This window comes from Hemiscyllium ocellatum (assembly GCF_020745735.1).
Source record: "Hemiscyllium ocellatum isolate sHemOce1 chromosome 27 unlocalized genomic scaffold, sHemOce1.pat.X.cur. SUPER_27_unloc_18, whole genome shotgun sequence".
NCBI lineage: Eukaryota > Metazoa > Chordata > Chondrichthyes > Orectolobiformes > Hemiscylliidae > Hemiscyllium > Hemiscyllium ocellatum.
Genome location: NW_026867485.1, coordinates 125,928 through 135,031, shown reverse-complemented (window position 1 = coordinate 135,031; position 9,104 = coordinate 125,928). Strand labels below are relative to the sequence as shown.

The 9,104-nt window shown below is 47.0% G+C and overlaps 1 non-coding gene across 1 annotated transcript; it reads right to left on the bottom strand.

Annotated features, from left to right (window-relative positions):
- Nucleotides 1-2,264: 2,264 nt before the first annotated feature.
- trnaw-cca (transfer RNA tryptophan (anticodon CCA)) lies at nucleotides 2,265-2,336 on the bottom strand. Its single transcript has one exon. It is a non-coding gene; the product is annotated as a tRNA-Trp (tRNA).
- Between the last annotated feature and the right edge of the window lie 6,768 nt (nucleotides 2,337-9,104).

The following is a 9,104-nucleotide window of genomic DNA, read 5'->3' as shown; positions in this document are numbered from 1 at the left end:
ACATGTGCCTCACAACACACTTCACATTCAACAACCAGATATATGAACAAATCAACGGAACACCCATGGGCCCACCGATCTCTGGACTCATAGCAGAAGCAGTAATGCAAAGGTTAGAACAAACAGTCTTACCGCAAATTCAACTCAAACTCTGGTCAGATATGTGGATGACACCTTTGTAATCATTAAGAACACAGAAATAGAGAACACACACCGGATCATCAACGCCACACTCACAGGAATCCGATTCACGAGAAGGAAGAAAGGATAACCAACTCCCATTCCTAGACGTGATGGTACAGAGAACACCGAATGGAGAATTCACCACAAATGTATACAGGAAAGCAACACACACAGACCAAGTCCTGAATTATGAAAGCAACCACCCCAACACACACAAACGAAGCTGCATCAGGACACTATTCAAAAGGGCCACAACACACTGCAGCACACCAGAACTGCAAAAAGAGGAAGAAGAACACCTATACAATGTATTCGCCAAAAACGGATACCCGCGCAATTTCATCAACAGATGCCTAAGGGAAAGACAACGGAACGAGGACATGCCGCAACTCGAAGGACTAGCCATACTACCATACATAAGGAGCATTTCAGAACTGACAGCCAGACTACTGCGACCACTAGGACTCATAACAGCACACAAACCAACAGCCACTCTCAGACAACAACTCATCAGAAGGAAGGACCCGATACTCAGCATGAGCAAAACCAATGTAGTTTACAAAATCCCATGCAAGGACTGCACAAAACACTACATAGGACAAACAGGAAGACAGCTAACGATCTGCATCCATGAACACCAACTAGACATGAAACGACACGACCAGCTATCCTTAGTAGCCACACATGCCGATGACAAGCAACATGAATTCGACTGGGACAACACTACTATTATAGGGCAAGCCAAACAGAGAACAGCCAGGGAATTCCTAGAGGCATGGCTCTCATCCACAGATTCTATCAACAAACACATGGAGCTGGGCCCAATATACTGGCCACTGCAGCGGACAGCTGGAACTGACAACCGAAGTGGCAGAGAAAAGCCATTATAAATTCCGGAGGAAACATCACAAAAGCGCTTCACAGGAGGCTCCCAAGCACTGAGGATGTCACCTAGACAGGGGGCGAAACGTTTGCAACACAAATTTCCAGCTTGGCGAACAGAACCACAACACAGGTCCCACCTTCCCCAGAAAGAACCCCAGTTATCCAGATAGCGGGATCCCTCCCTCCTGCACCATCCCTGTAACCACGCACTTAACTGTTCTCTCTGACTATTCCTCGACTCGCTATCACGTGGCACGGGTAACAAACCAGAGACAACAACTCTGTTTGTTCTAACTCTGAGCTTCCAACCTCGCTCCCTGAAAGCCTGCCTAACATCCTCATCCCTCTTCCTACCTATGTCGTTGGTGCCAATGTGGACCACGACTTCGGTCTGCTCCCTCTCCCCCTTCAGGACCCGGAAAACACGATCAGAGACGTCACTTACCCTTGCACCTGGGAGGCAACATACCAATCGTGAGTCTCTCTCGCCCCCACAAAACCGCCTATCTGTGCCCCGAGTCCCCAATAACTATTGCTCTGCTCTTCTCCAACCTTGGTGAAATGAGGTTGGGCTGTCTGGAGTACGGACAAGGCAGAAAACAGGGCAGTGAAATGGTTGGAGATAGTGTCGAACAGGTTGGCGTGAGCTGTGCGGTGTTTGGGGAATGTCAGCAATGAAGGTAGATTGGAAAATTGGGACAGCTCTCCTCGGAGAACCGAAGTTTTCCAAGTCATGAGGGACCTAGAAACAGGAAATAATGTTGTGAAAGTGATATCCATCAATTTCTAATCTGTAATATGGGCATTTTGGGGGCGGCACGGTGGCACAGTGGCTGGCACTGCTGCCTCACAGCGCCTGAGACCCGAGTTCAATTCCCGACTCAGGCGACTGACTGTGTGGAATTTGCACGTTCTCCCCGTGTCTGCGTGGGTTTCCTCCGGGTGCTCCGGTTTCCTCCCACAGTCCAAAAGATGTGCGGGTCAGGTGAATTGCCCGTAGTGTTAGGTAAGGGGTAAATCTAGGTTGTGCTTCAGTGTGGACTCGTTGGGCCGAAGGCCTGTTTCCACACTGCAAGTAATCTAATCTAAACCTTCCCTTCTGAGCAACAGGAACAGGCTCCGTGCCAGAGGCCTGAAAGGCCATTGCTTACCTCTGGTAAGTCGCCTTCCCCAAACGTATCCAGAATTGATTTCAATGAGCCTGACGTGATTTGAACACACAACCTTCTGATCTGGAGTCAGACGCGCTACCGTTGCCCCACAAGCTCACGGGTAGCTTGAGGGCTGTATTCATGCTTAAGGGAAGTGATCGCACTACAATGATTTTCCGTCTGCGTAACAACTGAGATCGACAGTTCATGTCTGTTCTGTCTCTCCCCCTCTCCTTCTGTTTCTCGAAACAATTTCCAACCCTACCTCAATAAAAAGCTGAAAGAACTGCGGATGCTGTATATCAGAAACAAAAAACAAACAGTAGTTGCCGGTGACCATTCCATAGAACTGATGGTGATTGGGAAAACGTTGGTTTATATGCAGGAGATATTGTGGGAGGAAGGCGGATGCAGTAAATGATAGATCAGGACAGAGCCCAAAGCGAGGGAAGAACTGTTGGACAGGAAAGGGAGTTGATAACGATCTGCGTGGGAGGGTGAATGGAGACTGTTCGTGGCCAAGAATAGGTAGTGTGTAATGACAGACTATGTGATAACAAGACTTGGTGTGTGTGGTAGGGACGAGGATACTATGGATTTCAACTCCTAGAATTATTGAATTCGATATTGGGACCGGAGGGATGTATGGTCCCCAAGTGTAATATCCGGTGCGCTTCGTTCTGCTGGTGCTGGGCTTCGCTGGGACAATACAGCAAACCTGAGACAGAGATGTTGGCCAGGGAACAGGTTGGGGTGTGGAATTGGCAGGCAACTGGAAGCTCAGGGTCTTTTTTTGCGGGCAGAACGTAGATGTTCTGTGCAGCAGTCACCCAGTTAATGCTTCGGTTTCCCCAATGTAAATGAGCCCATATTGTGAGCAGCAAATGCAGTAGCCTGGGTTGTGGGTAGTGCAGGTAAAGTGCCACTTCACCTGGAAGATAAGTTTGGGCCCTTCGATAGTCAGGAGGGAGCAGGTAAATGGGTTGGTGTCACACATTCGGCAGTTGAAGGGGAAAGTGCCGTTGGACTGTTGGGGTGGGAGTGGAGTTAGGGTTGGGGGAAATGAAGGAAGAGTGAACCCAAGGCATAACTCCTGCCCATTTACTTAACCGCCAAATAGAGGAATTTGTTACGTGTGTACATGGAAATTTTCTAATTCACAATGTGGATGTACACAAAAAAAAACTAGGTCTAAAGAATAGAACAAGCAAAATGCAGCACTGACCTGCTTACCACAATGGGTCTTGTTATTAGGTTAGAGGAGGAGGGCGGGTGGGAGGCACTACCCCTGTAGTGCCTCGGGTTCCTCTACTGCGCGCCTATATTGGAAAAAAAACTACCCAGGTAAGTTTGCGCTACACCAGCTTCCGGGTCCGCTCCGCGCTTTTTTCGAAAAAGATATTTAAATTTAAACCGTGAAACAAACGTAACCGCGTCTACAAACAGACACCGCCAAACAGCCCTTACCTGCTCCGCGGAGAGAGTGAGGATTGTTCACTCGTTTGTGGGTGTTGGAATGATTGCTTCTGCGGTTAAGTATTTGGTTTGCGTGTGTTGTTTTTCTGTCGACGCTAGTTTGAAGTTCCCCATTGACTGTTCGCTCTACTGTGACATCTAAGAATGGCACTTTGTTGCTGTTCTCCTCCTCTTCAAACCAGGAGCCCCCCTCAGGCCACAGTCTCACCACTTGGAACACCAATATACAGACTAGTCAAAGACCTCCACTGAAGACTAAAACACCAAGTCGAACACTCACGCCACTCCAGTTACTCCATCCAAGAATTCTTGAACACCAAAGACAACAAGATAGAAGAGGATGGAATAATACTGTCCATTGGCATAAAGCCCTGTTCACATCCATTAACATCAACGTGAACAAAGAAAACTGAAGACACTACTTGAAGAACCAAAGACACAAACACCAAACAGCACCAACTTCATCAGCAAAGATAACACTGTCAAGCTCGTGGAGCTGTGCCTTAGCTCCCACTTCCTATTCAGTAACAAGACTAACAAACAAATCGACGGACCGCCCATGAAACCACCAATATCAGGATTCCTAACAGAAGCAATAATGCAGAGTTTCGAACAAACAGCCCTTCCAAAGATCCAACCCAAACTTTGGGTCGGCTACAGTGATGACACTTTTGTCATCACAACGTGAAACAACTTAGAGGAAACCTACAACACCATCAACAATCTCCTTACTGGCATAAAATTCACAAAAGAGGAGAACAACAAAAAGTGCTGCTGTTCTAGATGTCACAGGAGAGCGAACAGTTAGTGGTAAATTCAAAACAGCGTCTACAGGAAACAACACACGCGAACCAAGTACTTTAGCTGCAGAAGCAATCATCCCAACACATGCAAACAAATCTGCATCAGGATGCTATTTCAACGAGCTACTTCACACTGCAGCACCCAGGAATGACGAAGATCGGGAAACAACGATACAGCGCATTTAAGAAGAATGGATAGCCTGTAGACCCGCTGAAAATTGCTTCCCTGACCGGGAATCGAACCGGTCTACAGCGCGCCTATATTGGAAAAAAAACTACCCAGGTAAGTTTGCGCTACACCAGCTTCCGGGTCCGCTCCGCGCTTTTTTCGAAAAAGATATTTAAATTTAAACCGTGAAACAAACGTAACCGCATCTACAAACAGACACCGCCAAACAGCCCTTACCTGCTCCGCGGAGAGAGTGGGGATTGTTCACTCGTTTGTGGGTGTTGGGATGATTGCTTCTGCGGTTAAGTATTTGGTTTGCGTGTGTTGTTTTTCTGTCGACGCTAGTTTGAAGTTCCCCATTGACTGTTCGCTCTACTGTGACATCTAAGAATGGCACTTGTTGCTGTTCTCCTCCTCTTCAAACCAGGAGCCCCCCTCAGGCCACAGTCTCACCACTTGGAACACCAATATACAGACTAGTCAAAAACCTCCACTGAAGACTAAAACACCAAGTCGAACACTCACGCCACTCCAGTTACTCCATCCAAGAATTCTTGAACACCAAAGACAACAAGATAGAAGAGGATGGAATAATGCTGTCCTTTGACATACAGCCCTGTTCACATCCATTAACATCAACGTGACCAAAGAAAACTGAAGACACTACTTGAAGAACCAAAGACACAAACACCAAACAGCACCAACGTCATCAGCAAAGATAACACTGTCAAGCTCGTGGAGCTGTGCCTTACCTCCCACTTCCTATTCAGTAACAAGCCTAACAAACAAATCGACGGAACACCCATGAAACCACCAATATCAGGATTCCTAACAGAAGCAACAATGCAGAGTTTCGGACACACAGCCCTTCCAAAGATCCAACCCAAACTTTGGGTCGGCTACAGTGATGACACTTTTGTCATCACAACGTGAAACAACTTAGAGGAAACCTACAACACCTACGACGTGACTCTGATGTTCTCAGGGACACTTACTGACGCGAGACAGTAAAGAGTCTCGTTCCTGCAGATCAAGAATTCAAACCGGCTTCAGGACAATGAGAAAGATTAATTGGAGTGTGTGAAGAAGCTGTGAGCTGCATTTCAAACAGGTAGGTCGAGTCATCCATTGCGCCCCTGGCCCTGTGCGTATCTAACGCCACCATGCTGCAGAGTTCTGACGTTAACACGGACATGCGCAGCAATGGGAACAGTCACAAGGTCAACAACCAACGATAATCAGCGTCAGTGCTTCCCTTCCATAGTCCCAACTTTGTGAAGCAGTATCTTATACTGGCAAAGGAAATACCCTTGTCCTCAGGTGCCTGCTTCATTTCGATCACGATTTCCAGCCCCTCACTGTTCTAGTCTCATTTCCAAACACTTGGCTCATAGCCTCAAAAGAAGCTCTGTGGGTATCTGCTTGTTCCACCCGAACAGGCAGATTCCCACCAGTCCCAATGTGAGTGAAATATCTTTCACCCTCCACTGATTTGAATCTTAAAGAAAAAACCGGGGAACAGTCTCCCTTTCGTTTTGACGACATTTCCAATTTTGTAGTCGGCAGGGTTCACACCTGCCTGGGGAAACCGCAATAGATTTCACGTCCGTCGCATTCACCACTCTGCCCACGAATAAAGACCCACACTGACAGCTTCATTTCCCAGGTCTCTCTGCCTGTGGAGCTGAGAAAGAGTGAATTATTGCTGGGTTTGTTTGAATCCAATCACTTCACAGGTTACGAAAGGGTTAAATATCTGCAAATGGAGAGTCTGGTTGTTTCACACCGAAAGATGAAATGAACTTTCAGTTAAAAGCAAAAACAGAAATTGCAGGAGCAATCAGCAGATCAGGCAACATCGGTGGAAAGGGAATCAGAGACAATATTTCAGAACTCTGTTTTCTCCCACAGGTACTGCCAAACCTGCTGAGTTTCTCCAGCAGTTCATCTTCCTGTCTCGGATTCTCAGCATCCGCAGTCCTTTACGTTAGAAATTAAATCATTTCAGCCTCATGTGCAGGAATGAGAATCATTTCAATTTCCCAAAAAATCGGCAGAGATTTCAAGGCATTTGGAAAAAAAGTAAAAGTGACATTAGGAAGAACATTTTGGCACAAGGAGTGGTTCGGATGCGTAAATCTCTGTCTGACTGTGACAAAGAGGCAGATTCACGTACACAAAAGGGAATTCTGTGGTCATGTTCAAAGTAACAATGTGGAGACTTACAGGGAGAAGGTAAGAGAATGATACGAATAGAGACTCCCATTTACTTGCTGTGTAGAACCAGCAGAGCTAAGGTGGGCCTCCAAATGCGCTGTGACACATGTTGTGATTCAGAGTGAACTCACAGTTCGACCAACGGAAGGTGGGAATTTAGAAAAGTTTATATTTACACAGTCTCCTCACATCAACGCAACAGCAAAATGGTTTAATAATCCGCCAATGCAGAGAACACGGTTCCTGGAGATGGGACAAACTGCTGACTCAGGGCTATCAGTCCACATTGCTCTCTTTGCCACCAGTTCTGAGGGAGAACATTGGAGGGCCAAAGGAGTGAATAACGATCTGTGTAGGAGGGTGACTAACTGTTAATGGAGACTGTTGCTGGCTAACGATAAGTCGTGTGTAACAGCAGAAGATGTAAAAATAAGGCCTCGTGTGGGTGTGGTCGGGGTCAAGGGCATGGGGGAGTTCGGGTCCGAACAATATTGAACTCGATGTTGAAGACTTGATGACTATAGGATCTCCAAGTAGAAAATGAGGCGTTGGTCTTCAATCAGGGGCTGAACTTTGCTGGAATACTGCTGCAAGCCTGAGACAGAGAAGTAGGCCAGGGTACAGGGTGGAGTGTTAAAGTGACAGGCAACCAGAAGCTCAGCCTTTTTTTCGGCAGAACCGAGATATTCTGCGAAGCAGTCACCCAGTTTATGCTTCATGCTACTTTGGGGAAACCACACTGTGAGCAACGAATGTAGTGGACTAGTTTGTGACAAATGTGCAGGTAAAGTGCTGCTTCACCTGGAAGGTATGTTCGATCCCTTGGATATTCAGGATGGAGCAGGTAAATGGGCAGGTGTTACACATTCGGCGGTTGCAGGGGAAAGTGCCTTGGGACAATGGGAAGTAGGTGTGGGGTGTGAGAGTGAAGGACGAGTGGACCCAAGGTGAAAGCCCTGCCCATTTACCTCCTCTCATATATAAATCCGTGAAGTTGAAAGAACACTCCATAGAATGATTCAGTACCACGTGACTCATGAACTAATTCGTATTCATGTTCCGGGGCCAGCGCCATTATTGCGTCACAGCAACTGCAGGCCATCATCGGGGGCTCGCCCTATGACGTCATGGTGCGACTGGAATTTCCCGGGACAGTTTATCAAAGAAACCTCCCTGTGGGTCAGGGCAGCCCTGCATCGGGAAGCACTGGGATGGTCAACCACTATCAGTTTAGATGGGGAACACATCTCCACATTACACAGCCTCGAGGCAAATTTCCCTTCCTTTGACTTAAAGTTCAAGAGCACTCAAACCGAAATTCCCAAGGTACGTTTGGCAGAATTCCTTCCAGGTGTTCGCTAAATATATCTATGAGCACTTTGTTAAAGTTTGAACATTGCGAGTGTTGAAATTTTGTGCTTTTGAGCGAAATCACAGTTCGGAAAAAAAGAATGTGGGAATTTAGACAGAGTTTATATTTGTACAACGGCGATGTGTCTGCGGGTGTGTGATGGGAGCATCACCCAGAAGGGAAACCATCTCTCCTATTCAGTCAATGTCGTCTTTAGCAACTTTCCCGTCTAACGGCGCACTGTTCTGCACCTCGCCTTCTCATCTCTTTCACAAAAAACTTCGACATAAATATTTCACATTGATATACTGGCCCAATGTGCACAGTTGAGATGACAGCCTCGTGGAGGTCTGACTGGTCTTCTGTTGTTCTCTGTATCCTGTGTTGAGGAGGGCAATGCTTGTCACTGGTCACTCCGGTGTTACAGAAAAGTTTAGAAACAAAATGTTTTAAATTTCTACCAGTAGAGAGGACCCGGGACAAACAGCAGCAGGGAGACAGAGTGAGAAGCAGCTGTTCTGGAAACTCTTTGCCGCTTGCAATTCTCAGAGCAATGTCAAATGTATTTCACACTGAGCAAGACTCAGCTGGCTGAAGAGGAACAGCGGGGATGCTTGAGCAGTGTCTGTGTTGCTCGTTGGTCTCTGGGTATGATTCGCGGTTTGGGCCTTCTATTGTGCAGGCTTGCAGGAGATCCAAGGTTCGAATCTCCCATGAACCTGCGTTTCCTGGTTTGTGCAAGAGTGCCCGCTTAACTTTCTCAGAAACCACTTTCGCTAAAGTCGGTTGGGCTGCTTGGAGTACAAATTGAGCAGAAAGCAAGAAAGTGAAATGATGGAATATAGCGTTGACGTCAGTGGCGCCGTGTT